At 45.5% G+C, this 14,698-nt stretch overlaps 1 long non-coding RNA gene across 2 annotated transcripts in view; it reads right to left on the bottom strand.

The window, feature by feature from the left end:
• The window catches only part of LOC123348884, a 28,304-nt gene extending 15,606 nt beyond the window's left edge, over nucleotides 1-12,698 (bottom strand). Inside the window, exons 1-2 of one of the 2 annotated variants that reach the window (XR_006573274.1) lie at nucleotides 12,573-12,698; nucleotides 12,089-12,209 (exon numbers count right to left, since the gene is read on the bottom strand). This is a non-coding gene — a long non-coding RNA (uncharacterized LOC123348884). Of the gene's footprint in view, nucleotides 1-12,088; nucleotides 12,210-12,559 lie in introns of both variants that reach the window. The other variant, XR_006573275.1, reaches the window with a different exon arrangement.
• Between the last annotated feature and the right edge of the window lie 2,000 nt (nucleotides 12,699-14,698).

Raw genomic sequence — 14,698 nt, 5'->3', positions numbered from 1 at the left:
ATTATGGGCCCTAAGACTTAGAATGCTAAGCTACCCAGCCATGAACTTTAGCTCTGTGAAATTCCTTAAATTCTTTTGAAAATCCCACCCAGACTCAAGGTAACTTGGGCACCTTCCCTGTGAGTTCCCATCCCGTCAAAGGTTTGGGTTCTTTTAAGTTTCACCTTAACTCTGGATTTCTTGTGGGAGTTTCAATGGTGTTTTTCTTTTCAGAATATTTACATATAAGTCAGTTTCCCCCATCCACATCCCCCCTTCGGTCTTTCTCTCTCTGTCTCTCTCTCTCTCCCCCCCCCCCCACAACCCCAACGCCTGGGTCTTATATCAACACCCTTTGCTGCAATATCTACTTCTCATTGGGAATATCCACCAGAAAAGAAAACAATCTGATCTTGGGGACATTACTAATTGACTCCTCTCCCACATGCAATTCTTTGGAACTTAGTAGAAGAGCTCTGCAAAAAGGCATTGACTGGGTTGAATGGTTCCGCTTTTTGTGGAGGAGGTTTTTGTACAGTTCTGTATCACTGTGCTGGGTGGGGTATACCTCCCACAGTGACAAAACCCCGAACAAAAACCCGTGTCCAGGAGCAACGATGCAAAGAAATCTCTCTAGCAGGGGTCCTGTCATCACAGAGTCTGGGCATCTGACAAACATGAATAAATTTAGACTCTCAGCACACCTGTGAAGTACGGACAGAAAGACACAGAGGAGAACAATGACCCCCCCCATTTCACGGGGAGATGCATTTACATATCTATCTAAGCCACTTACATGGCCCTACTACCATAGTACCTACGTACCTCATAATCTTTAATGTTTTGATCCACATTATCCCCCTGTGAGACAGCTGGAGACCCAAGGAAGAGATACTAAGTGCCAAATATGTGAAGGAATTGGATGCCTATCTCTTTAGAAACCTAAACACCTTTAAAGGTCTAACGGTAGGTGAACTTGCCCAAGGTCAGATATGCAGTCTGTGTCAGGACAGGGAATCAGACTGGGATCTCCCAAAGTCCCAGGATCGGGTCATAAGCACTGGACCATCCTTTCTGCAGATGGAGAAGTGGAGTCATAGAAAGATCGAGGATCAAATCTCAAAGCTCAGTGAATCTTCTCTGATGGATGGAATCTATCTATTTCCCCATCTTTCGGCCACCCTTCGCTGCAGAATGTAAGGCTCGCCGTGAATGTCCGACAAAGAATAAAATGATTTGAGCTTGAAGAAATTCTCCATTCACCTTTCTGACATATGCGGCTCTTCACAATTAGAGGGATGAATGACCTCAAGCTGTATTTTCCACATGGATTCACTGATAAGACCAAAAAGATTTTTGTATGGCTCTGTAACACTGTGTCCTACTGGGCAGTGGATACCACAGTGAATAGTCCTCTATCAAAAACACAGTCATTTCAGCAGCGATGTGGAGCTCAACAAAGGGCATGCTCCAAAAATATTTGGTCACACTAACATTCATTGCTATTGGCTGGCCAAGGATTTTGTACAGCTGAGTAGCACGGTGCTAGATGGGATAGCTACCACAGTGACAAATCGCCTAGCAAAAACCTAGACCCTGTTAGAAACTGCATGAAAATACCGGGCAAGGAGAGTTCTCACACATGTTTCTATCACCGCAATAATTGCTCCCAAGTGAGAAAATAAATATGGAAGCATACGCCTCTGACTTCTTCTGAAATATCTCTATCCCCAGGATTTTTTGAGGGGACCTATGAGAATCAGGTACTAACCCTAAATCAATGGGATTTGGGCACCCAACATGCTTAGGTGCCTTTATAATTCCCATTGCACCAGTAGGCATCTACAAAACTTTTGTCAATCTGGCCTGAGGGATTAAGGACCTGAGCCAAAATCCATTGAAATCCAGGGGAGTGTTTCTATTAGCTCCAGCTGGCTGGAGGTCAGGTCCTAGAGACTTACCTACACTGGTGCAAGAAGTGTGTAATAGAGCCATGACTTCAACCCAGCTCACCTGGCTCCCACTCCAGTGCAGAGGCAAGGAAGCTGCCTTTGAAACATTTTCCCATCACACCAACATCCATTCCCCTGAGACAGGGGGATTTTGTATGACTGTGTATCACAGTGATACTGGGGGAGTAGCTACCACAGTGAAAAATCCCCTGTCAAAAACCTGAAGCACATTAGCGATGGTGATGAGAAGTCAGATGACATGGAATCTGCTCAGATCTTCACACCAGTTCACACGCGGGGGACAGGGATTTCATACTGCTCTGTAGCACAGTGCTAGGTGGAGCGGTAGCTCCCACAGTGACACATCTCCTGTCAAAAACCTAGACACTCTCGCGACTCTGAAAACACAGTACATAATTCTGGACTCAGAGCCTTAAACTTCCCCAGCTTTGATCTCTTGACCGTGCCTCACAGAGTCCTGGAAACAGCTGTGTGGTAGATCTAGTCATCAGGTTAGAAGGTCCTGTCCTGGAGCCATTAGCTCATTTACTTTACACACAAGTTCTGCCGTTCAATGCACAGTAAAACCTCATCTTAGAGCCACAAGAATGATTCAAGGATTAGAAAACTTGCCTTACAGTGAAAGACTCAAGGAGCTTAATTTATTTAGCTTAACGAAGAGGCGGTGAAGGGTGACTTGATCACCATCTATAAGTATCTACACAGTGAACAGAAACATCCCTACCGACAGTGGCCAATGCCAGGTGCCCCAGAGGGAATGAACAGAACAGGGAATCATCAAGTGATCCATCCCCAGTCGCCCATTCCCAGCTTCTGGCAAACAGAGGCTAGAGACACCATCCCTGCCCAGCCTGGCTAATAGTCATTGATGGACGTGTGCTCCGTGAATTTATGAAGGATCTGGCACTGGTCACTGAGCGGGCCAGAAGTCTGATCCTGGACCCTTTATGCAAATACCCTCTACAGGCTCCCTATTCAAATACCCGCCCCTCCATTATCTCCCTCCTTCCATTCCCCCCCCCCCCCGCTACCCCACAGGCTCCATGGGCAACTCTGAGTCTCAGGGTCTCTGCAGCACCACAAAATCTTTGCTGTTGCTGGCACCGAAAAGGCTGATAACCCAGAAGCAAACGTGTCACCTCTGGCTGGGATGTGGCTCTCACACAAGGTGGGTGCTTCTGGGGGAGAGCGCTGCGCTATGCCTGGGGTTCTTCCTTTTTATAATCCTCATTCTCTCTCTTTTCAAGTGGTCTGTCCCAAATCCAACCGGTCCCATCTACTCCTGGAGCAGTGAAGTTTGGAGACACTCAACTGGGCTAAGATAGCAAACCCCACTGGCACTCACCAGGGGCCCTCCCAAGAACCAGCTACAGACACCACCACATAATACTACCCGGGAGAAGGGAGTAGCCACCACAGATCCCACAGCAAAGTTCTGGATGTCCTAGCCCTCACCTCAGTAAGCCAGACCCAGGGCTGAGAAAGACATTTTTCTGGCTCACCAATATTCATTCCGAAGAGTCAGATATTGAGAATTTCAAAGCCTCCCAAGGGAGTCAGAGACACAGTCCTCACTGAAGGAGAAGACAACAATTTTCAATGGGATTTAGCCTCAAAACTACTTGCAAATACCTTAAATCCTCTGAAAGTCTGAAATCCTTTGAACACCCTACAGTCAACTGACTTGACTTCTATACACAGTTCCTTCTCTGTGTCCCTCTTCCCCTAAAATCTATTTACTTGTCTCTCTGTTCTTAGACTCAGATACCACTGTGAAGGGCGTGGTAAAAAGACCTGAAGAGGTTAGAGTAGACAACTCTAGACTCAAACAGAATACAACAGATTATACTAGCGTATGTTAGAACAAACTAGAATATACTAGAGTAGACTATAATTCAGTAGAACCTTGATTTTACAAAAATCAGTCTTACAAACGATCAGTTATATGAGCTATTTTTTCTAATGTGTGTGTGTGCGGTGAAAGAAGTTGATGGCAAACAAGTCGACATCCCTTCGCATTCAGATGCCTTCAATTCACTGGAAATCGCTTCACAGTGGTTTGAAGAAGAAGAAAGCACTGCCGTGCACCATACTACAACTGATGCACCGTATCTACCGTCACTTTGAGATGTTCGGTTTTAGGAAGTTCTCGGTCCCTAATTAGTTTTAAAAAATAGGGATTCTACTGTAGGCTGGACTAGAGTAGATTAGGCTACAATAAAATAGACTATATTAAAGCAACTATAATAGATTAGAGTAGAATATAATATCCTATACTAAGGTCAACCATAATAGACTAGGCTAGAATAAATAGACAAGACTAGAATACACTGGACAAGACTACAATAGAATAGTATTTGAGATCCTTCCTGAATGTCTAGAAAGATCCTAGCATGGTTTGGCTGCTACCTTAGAGTAATAATATTCATCACGCTGAACCTCATCATTAACAACGCAAAATAGGGTGGATACTTCAGAGATGCTGTTAAGAGTTTCCACCTTTTTTAACATTTGCCCAAGCTGCTAAGACCTATGGAAGAATCTTGGCCGTAGATGATTTTGTGTGGGAGTGTATCACAGTGTAATTACTACGGGAGCTACCACAGTGACGCACTTCATGTCAAAAACCACACAGGGCCATAGAGGTGCTAATGCAAATGCAACAGAAAACCATGGAACCAAGGAAAACCATGTTAAACGGCATATCTATTTAGGGATATCTGGTTTCAGAAGGGGACCTAAGAGACTCTTCATGACACCTGGATGTTAAAACCTGGCTGGAAAGTAGGAGTGGGAGTTTCCGAGGAAAAAACACCTTCATGCTTCTTTGGAAATACCAGCCCAGAGAACAGAATACCATGACTCAACCAGGATTTGAATTCACACCTTTGAACTCTAGATCTTTGAGATCCAATCTTTGGCTATAGCCAGGGTAAGAGGAAGAATATAAGAATGTCATCCATTTCAGGTCAGATTTTGACATGACTAAATCTATCCAAACTTTTCTTAAAAAAAAAAAAGATTAGAGAAAGAAAAATAGACCGGGATTTTCAAAGTTCTTAAAGGAGTTAGGTGCTCAACTCCCATGGGAAATTGGGTGCCTAAATACCTTAGGCTCTTTTAAAAATCCCAGCTGATAAAGATTAGGGGTGTGACTTTCAAAAATTGCTACATGACTGTGCAGCACAAGTTTCCTAGAAACTCAGCGTGACTTACAATCCTAAGCAACTTTTGCAAATACTCCCTGGGGCTGTTTATATTACAGAGAAGTTGAATCAGAATGGACTTCAGAGGGCTGCAAACCAATAAACTCTAGAGAAAAGGTAGATGAAACACTTCTGTTCATACTGCCTCAAAGCACGAACAAGGGGATTTTCAAATCCAACTGAAATTCAGCAATTTTAAAACTGATGAAACAAGGTGCCTTCTACACATTTGACCCATGGAACTCTGTCACAGAGTATCAGTGAGGACAAGAGCTCATCAGGATTCGATAAGAGAAGGGATATTTGTAACGATAAGGAGAACACACCGAATTACAAGAGTAAGTATGGAGGGAGAAAGGATTTTGCAGAGGACATAAACCCGTCTCTGTCAGGGCATGAGCCAACTTCTAACTGATGCAAGCCCATGTCAAGGTTATCCCAAAGTGCCCACTAGAGGGCAGTTCTTGCACCTCCCTCTGCATTGTCTGGAACTGGCCACAAGACAGGAGGTTGTGTGACAACAGAGTTTCTCAAACTGGAGATCCCAGCCCAAAAGGAAATCACAAGACTCTTGTAGGGGGGGTTGCAAGAGCAGTGGCTGCTGGCCGGGCACCCAGCTCTGAAGGCAGTACTGCTGCCAGCAGCAATGCAGAAGTAAGGGTGGCACGGCATGGGGGGAGTTGTCACTTTTGCGGGGGAGGTTCATCACAGCCTGAAATATTTTTAAAGGGGTACTAGATGGACCACTGGTCTGACCCATTCTAGCAATTCCTGTGTGTAAACATTCTAGTCTAGTCTAGTCTCCTTTCCAGTGTTTTATTCTATTCCACTCCACTTTCCTCTATTCTATTCTAGTTTTAAACATCCCATCACCCTATATTCCTAATTCAATATTTTTTAAAGGGATTAGCAGTTTGTCTCCTGTCTATTATCCTGTTTGCAGGACTGGAAGGATGAGTGATCCTAATAATTATCTGATTGCAGTTATTGGAAGAGATGAGGAAGATTTTGCAGGGCTGTGTATCACTGTGCATACTACTATAGCGGGAGCTACTATCACAGTGATATACCCCCTAACAAATACCACGTCTGTATTCATATCAGATAAAAGACACATACTTTCCATCGTGGGAACAGTAGGATGAGCGTTTGAAAGCTGCTCAAGGAATCTTGACGTACAATTCCCGTTAGACGTGATCACCTCCTACGTACCAGTGGGAACGGACATTTGGTATTGGCACACATCACCGTGCTAGGTGGTAGCTGGAGTTATCACAATGACAAACACCATATCAAAAACCTCCGTATGGTCGCAGCTATGCCAGCAAGTCAGACCTAGAAAAACGGCATTTTGGAAACATTTTGATCAGAAGCAACTTCATTTTTTTTTAAATATACTTTCTCCATTGAGTACAAAATTTATCTCTTCTGAAATGCTCTTGTCAAATAAAATATAAGTGGATCCCTGGAAAACATAGAAACTGGGGAAGATAAATCATAGATGCAAACAATTCCAGAAAACTATGAGGAGTGAGGGGTATTTATTGAGCTCAATGAGTTAGGTGCCTAACCGGCTTAGGTCTTTTTGTGAATTCTACTAGGCAGCTCTTTACATCTTTGGGTGCCGAAAGACCTTGGCAATCTGACCCCTAGTTTCCTGAGTTTGAAACAAAAACAAAAAGTGACTTTGTTTTAAAAAAAAAACTAATTGATGTTTGCAAAAAGAACAGGAGTACTTGTAGCACCTTAGAGACTGACAAATTTATTTCAGCATGTTCCTTACCTGTTGGGCCACGTAGTACACTAATTACTCTCAAGCTCATTAGCTTGGGCAAATGTTCCCATTCACTGGACGTTTTGGTATAGGCATGAATCACTGTGCTGCAGCTACTGTAGTAGTAGATGGTGACATTATAATGACAATACCACAGTGAGAGATACCCTGACAATAACCTGGCAACTCCCTGACAACGTGCTGGCAACTCCGCAAAAAGCACGGATGAACTCAGACTTTTCTAAAGGCCGCCAGCTCCCGCGAAAGAAAAGCCCGGCCCAAGGTACTAATCGGCACAAGGAAAAGCATCGGAATCTGAACTCTGGTCTTCAGATGGTATAAACTAGCACTGAATTTAACAGAGCTCAGCAATCACCCCTCACTATTTGCATTACTGCACTGTGCTAGGCTGAGACGACCTGCGCCTGCCCATAGTGCAGGGGTGGGGGGAGGCGAGTCAGGGCAGCCCATTTCAGCCGTGATACCGAGCATGGCCGTGTGAGCATGCTCAGTACAAGCCAAGCAGCAAATCAGGGGGTGGGGAGGGAGACGGACACGTGACCCACCTGCCCTGATGCTAGGTGCTGTACAAACACACAGCAAGACACGATCCCTGTCCTGACATGCCTGCAGTTTAATGAGACAAGACAGACCAGAGGGGGGAGGGGAAAGAGAAGTGAAGTGATTTGCTCAAGGTCACATGGAAGATCAGTTGCAGAGCTGGACTAGGCTACAGACCAGTAAGAACATAAGAGCAGCCAGACTGGGTCAGACCAAGGGACCATCCAGCCCAGTGTCCCATCTCCCGCCAGTGGCCAAAGCGAGGTGCCCCGGAGGGAATGGACAGAACAGGGAATCATCCAGTGATCCAGACCAGTGCTCTGCCCACTAGCCCAGCTGTGGTGTAGATGCCAAGGTCTTGCTTATGCCTCCGGGTATCAGAGTCTGGCCCTGGGGGGCAGTAGACTATTGTGGGGCTGTCTTCGTATCCTGCTCCTCTTGGAATTAATCTCCTCGGCCAGAGCATGAATTCTGAGTAAAATCATAAAGAACCAGGACCAAAAAATGCCCCAAAAAAACCCAGGCTCAAGGATACTATTAAAGCTCAACATCTCTTAGGACAACTTGCCCAGGCTGTAGACGAGGCGCTGATGAGATTTGGTGCGGGGTTGTATCACTGTGAGGTTATAGCAACTGGGGTTTCCACAGTAACTAACTCCATAGCAGAAACCTCCCTGGAGTGACAGTTATGCACCGAGAATCCTAGCTCGCTATTTCGTCCACTTATCCTGTTCATACTTAGCCATTGACCTCCTGCTCCAGCCACGAACATGGGATCTGTTCCTGAGCTGCTAGGGACAGCCTGAACATTTTCACCTTCTCTGGAGAGAAAGGCTGGTCCAGTGATCAGGGCTGGACCTTGGGAGACCAGGAATCCCCTTTCCTGCTTATTCACAGATACCCTCAGTGACCTCAGACATGTCATTTAATCTCAGTGACTCAGTTCCCAGGCTACAAAATGGGGATAATACACGGCCCTACCTCACTGGGGTACAGGGCGTGGGAGACGCTCAGATACTGTGGTGGGGGTGGGGAGGTCAGCTACACACATAAGGTATCATTATAGATACAAGCAGACTCAAGTGAACCTCACTTCCAGCAGCTTCAGTGGAAGAAGATAACTATGAATGACTCCCCGGTCTCTTCCTCCACAGATATAACCCATGTAGTGGATATTTTAAGGTTTTCCTCTTAAGGTCACTGTGGCAAAAATGCACTTTAATTGGTAATGGGATTGTTCAACAAACCAATTATATTGTCTCTGTATCCCTAGTCACATCCATCCATCTTCACACATATATCCATATATCTATCCATCCCTATGCACCCACCTATCTATCCATCCGTCCACACATATAGATAAAGACACAGTTATGATATATCATCTCACACACTTCTATTGATCTATCTTCTTTTCATACTCCCACCCCCATCTATCCATCCACCTGGAGTAGATACCTTATCTATCTAGCCATTCTTCCACAATATATCTCTGTTTATCTGTCCTCAGAAACATCGATCAATCCATCCCCATACACACCATTCTACCTGTCCCCACCCACCACCACATTTCACTCTCTCTCCTTTCGAGGATGATAAATTTTACAATATCATTTAGCTGTTACCCTCGAATGCATTTTCTTAATGAGTCTGTGTCCCCACCCCCACTGCCCACTCTAGCTGTCTCCCAACAGCTTCTCGTTACCCACCGAGGTTTGTGTAGAGGCGTGTAACACTGTGACTACCCTGGGGTACCACTGTGACTAATGCTGTTACACAAATCTCACTGTCCTTACTCCCCATCAAACCTCTCACCCAAGCAGGTGGAGTTAAAAACCCACAGATCTGGTTCACTGTGGGGAAGATGGAGCCATTAGAGGAGAAAGATGATGAGATTGCTACAGATACTGAAAGAATAATGCTTCAAGCAAAACCTACAGGTAAGCGAGCTCTGAGCTGAGATCATTCTATGCTAGAATCCAGTGGAAGTTTCTAGATGCAGGTTAATGGCACAACCACTTTGTATTTGATCATTATATTGCAATCAAGTTATACATGGCACACCCTGCATTATCTATCCATCCATCCATCCCCATACACACCCCTCTGTCTATCCATCCATCCATCCCCATACACACCCCTCTGTTTATCCATCCAGCCATCCCCATACACACCCCTCTGACTATCCATCCAGCCATCCATCCCCATACACACCCCTCTGTTTATCCATCCATCCATCCATCCCCATACACACCCCTCAATTCATCCATCCATACGTCCATCCCCATACTCACCCCTCTGTCTATCCAGCCAGCCAGCCACATACTCACCCCTCTGTCTATTCATCTATCCATCCATTCCCATACAAACCCCTCTGTCTATCCATCCATCCATCCATCCCCATACACACCCCTGAATTCATCCATCCATACGTCCATATACTCACCCCTCTATCTATCCATCCATCTGTGCTCATCCACCACCACATCTCTCTCTTTCTTATCGATCCATTCAAGGATGATAAATATTAAAATAACATTTAGCTGTTACCCTTGCACCCATTTTCTCAATGAGTTTCTGTGTCTCCTCCCCCACTCTAGCCGTCTCTCAACAGTTTCCAGCTACCCCGCAGAGGTTTGTGTAGAGGCGTGTAACACTGTGACAACCTGGATCCCACTGTGACTAAGGCCATTACAAAAATCTCACTGTCTTTAGTGTCTGTCAAGCCTCTCACCCAAGCAGGTGGAGTTAAAGCCCGAAAGATCTGGTTTGCCTGGGGAAGATGGAGCCATTAGAGGAGGAAGATGATGAGATTGCTACAGATACTGAAAGAATAATACTTTGAGCAAAACCTACAGGTAAGTGAGCTCTGAGCTGAGATCATTCTAGAATCCAGTGGATCTTTTTAGATGCACCTTAATGGCACAACCACTTTGTATTTTATCATTATATTGCAATCAAGTTGTACATGGCAAACCCTGCATTATCTATCCATCCATCCTCATACACACACCCCTGTCCATCCATCCCTCCATCCCTCTGCCTCTGTATGAACCTACCTCTCTTTGAATTTTGTAAAGAACACTTCAAATGCCTCGCAAAGCCAACGGAAGGTTGAAACGTCTCTGTCCCTTTCGCCACAGTTCTTACTTTCCCCCAGGGTGCAGGTTTGTGGTATGAAACTGAAGCAGACGTTCTGGTCTGGGTCTGTACCATTGTGGGAACTACGGGGGCACAGTGATTTACATCCATTCAAATACCAGTGGGGGGAGGGATACCTTAACTAATTAGGTTGCTGCTGGCATTTGGAATCAGAGGTCTGACATCCCAAAGCTTCTGCCAAAGGATTGAGAATCTTCAGTGTTATTGGAAATCTTGCACTGACCCATCCCACCCAATCTCATTTCTTTCCACAGTCACTGGTACAGATAGGACACTGATTCTCCTTCAAGATCACTCAACTAATAAAAAAATATGCACATGTTCTCATTAGCATCCTCTGCAGCAAAAATAAACAGTGACATTTTCAAAGCTGTCTAGGGATTGCAACACCCAGCTCCCATGGGAACATAGTTCATTATTCATGTTGTAAAGATTTTTCCTTGCGGGTAGAGTTTCTCTTTCCAGAGGCCACATTATTATTATATTTCCACCAACCAAACCATTTCAAAGTCTGGTTCTGAAAAATCCATGACAATGCACCTTTCCTTGCTGGTATAATTTCTGTTTAGAGAAGGCTAATTGGGAGCTATTTCAAGGAACCAGAGGCATTTAGAAGACCAACTTCAGTTGAATTTCAGTGGGATTTAGGTATCTAAGGTTCTTTACCTACTTTTGGAAACCCCAGACCACCAGGAGTGTGCTTCATCTGAGCTACAAAAACATGGGGGAGCAACTTCTGGCAAAGTTATAGTTGGAGTCAACAACTAAGGCTGAGGTTTCCCATCAGTCTCTTACAACAATCCCCACTTAAGCCCTCCCACTGTTGGAGGGAACGCCACCTTGTGAAGTACTTAATGTAACAGGGACTGACTGGGAATGGGGCATGGATTCTGGTTATTCCGCTTATTTCGGGCTCTTTTGCTAATGTTGACTCTAGTACCTTATTCCTCAAGTGGGGGAGGAGGAAGGGAGTATAGAGAGAGACAGCTTTATGGGAGGATGGCTGGAGAGAAAGACAGACAAGGCTTTGTGGAGACAGACAGATCTGCCTTGTAAGGGTTGTAGACACAGACCTCAGGTGTCTATTAACACAATCCAGAAAGGCTCTCACCTAACACCCTACCTACTTCTGACATATGTTTTCAGCATGCTTATAAAGCTCCTTTGAATATCCCAGCCGTGTTCAGAGTAAAACCACCACTGCAGCTAGTCCAGTGTATGAACAACTGGAACAAGCCCTGGGTGGCCACTACAGGGTAGTTACATGTCATTTGCTGCCTCTTACACTGCTGGGAAAATCTACAGTCACAGCCACACAGAGGAGAGCAAAGCGACAGAACCACCCACAGCAGGGAGCCACCAGATCCATGAAGAGAGGCCACAGTTGCCCTCTGGGATTCACTCTAGATGCCCACATAGCTGGGTATACAGACCTGAAATCCACGAGCCACAGGCAGCAGCCGCTGGCGTCGGCTCCCAGCCAAAATGGCTTTAAATCCAAAATGTTGGTCCCCAGTGAGCAAGTCCACAGAGAGAAGCCGTTTGTAAAATAACCTAGTGTGAAAAATTCTGCTGGTATCTCCTCCGTCCATTAAATCTATCAATCTATCTGTATCTAGCCATCCATCCATCCCCATCCACCCCCTGCATCTGTCTACCTATCCCCATCCACCCCCTCTATCTAACCTCATCTACCCTCTCTATCTATCTATCTCCATCCATCCCCTCAATCTATCTATCCCCATCCACTCTCTCTCTCTCTCTCTCTCCCCATCCACCCCCTCTATCTATCTACCTACCTACCTATCTATCTATCCATCCCCGTACACCCCATGTATCTGTCTATCCATCCCATACACAAAGCCTCTCAATCTATCTCTATCAATCTACCCCCATACACTCACCCCTGTCACTCACTCATTATCTAGCCTTCCCCAAAGGCACGCCGCTCTCACTGTCCATCCAGCCACACACTGCTCTGTCTCACTGTGCTTTGAGGAGCTCGGCTTCTGGAGTTATTGAGCACCATGCAGTCAGTTAAGCATCGCAAATGCCATTTCCGGGCAGCAAGCAGAGCTGGAACCGGTGTCTCTGTTTCTTGGTGTGTAAATTCTCTAAGAGAGGAAGTCTGTTCCCCTTCTGTTTCCCCCAGCGTGCGAAGGACGCGACAAGTGGATTTGTGGCTGGGGGTAAATTTCCAGAAAGCAGCCCAGAGAGAAATGACAAAGGGTTTGAAGAATATGTTCCACCCTTACTCCATCTTTTGCAAAAGGAGGTGAATTCACACCAAGCCCTTAGGGGTTTCAAAGGAGCCCTCTGGCAATTATGCAGCCATATCCCATGGACTTTCTGTGGGAGGTGAACCCCTCGCACCCTTCGGCACGTGTGCAAACCCCATCCTAAGGGTGACATCTTGGCCCCTTAGAAGTGAATGGGAATCTTGCCATTGACTTCCGGGGGACCCGGATTTCCCCCTGTGTGTGTGTTGTGTGTATTATGGCAAACCCTACAGAGCAGGGCCCCGTTGTGCTGGGCACAGCAGAGACGCTCAGTGAGAGACAGTCCCCGCCCCACAGAGCTTACGGACACAGGGCAGGATGGGGGGCAGCTGTAAGACCAGAAAGATCACCTGTCGTATGCAGTGGTCAGATGGGAGACCTGGCCTGAGCCGAGTAATTAACACACGAAAGGAGGCCTCATATTTTGGAAGATAGAATTAAGGAGTAAAATGAATCATCAGGTTGAAAACAGCAAATTTGTGCTAAATAAGATACATAAATAAGTCAAAAGGCTAAGAAGACAGAATGTCTGAGCCAGCTAAGATAAGAGGGAGAACACCCAGGGAACCATTTCCTATTAACTGGATAACCAAGGACAAAATAACTTAGGAATAATGAGGAAGTCAAAACATGGACAGTGAGTGGACAGTGCATGCTGCACAGGGATTGGCTCCTGCAAAGTAACCGAGGCATCCAAATGTGTGATGCAACATATAGTGAATGCCATGAGATGTGTAACGTGGACAAGGGAGAGGGTTTTGGGGTAACGTTTGAGCTGTGATACACCCAGCAGCTAACCTCCCTGCATTTGAGTTGGATCAACTGTGCATAGCACTGCTGTGTGCCAGACAAAGAAACCCGAGTGACCAAGGCTGAGTTGTTGGGAAGCCGAGTGGAAAGAGGTCTTGGAGGGAATCCCAACACTGAGAAAAGGAGAGATCGAAGGTGGGATTTTTACTGATGGAACAAGGCATCAAAACCCTACAGGCTTTCAAAGATACAAGCCTATGGAACTTTCCCAAGGGCTCAGACGGAGTCTATAGAGATGTCAGGAATTGTACCCCCATCTCTCGAGGCAGTGCTGAGACTACTGCTTATCACGCTGACCAATATTGTCTCAGGGTTTCAGGCCAGAAGGAACCATCCCATCCCATTACATTTCACCTACATATCCCTAGATTAGACATTAGTTAGACCAAAGCATTTCAGTTCTCAGGAGACTCAACTAGGCGTCCCAGGCAAAGACCACCAGAGACCCAACTGCCACGGTGCCCGAGCCTCCTCCAGCGGCAGGAAATTCATGAGGTGAGATATGACCAGGTGATCTAAGCAGGCAAATGATCCCCCACACTGAAGAGGAAGGTGAAAAACCTTGCAGTCCTGTCGGTTTGCATCTATTGTCTTTTGTCTCAGACTTCTGTTTAAGCTTGGCAAAAAATGATTTTTATTTATAATTTCAACGGATGCTTATTTTTAAGCAATGTTCTAGATATTTATTGATTTCAGTGTTCATGGTTGTGCAAAATTATAGGGTTGAAGCACTGTTTTAGTCGTTTCATGACAGTAGATGCTGAGATTCAAAAAGTGAAAGCTTTATCATTGTTCAAACGCAAATGATCAGCATCGCATGTCAATCTATACACAGGAAATACCCTTCAATCAAACTCTACTAAATTCTCAAGCAGCCTTTTTCCTACTTGGCCTGTCTGTACATTTCAATTAGTATCGATGGAGATTTTTTTTGGTTGGTTTTTGTGTGCACAG

Source organism: Mauremys mutica, chromosome 13, assembly GCF_020497125.1.
Source record: "Mauremys mutica isolate MM-2020 ecotype Southern chromosome 13, ASM2049712v1, whole genome shotgun sequence".
Classification (NCBI taxonomy): domain Eukaryota; kingdom Metazoa; phylum Chordata; order Testudines; family Geoemydidae; genus Mauremys; species Mauremys mutica.
Note: the sequence above shows the minus strand (reverse complement) of the source record. Positions and strands in the feature narration are given on the sequence as shown.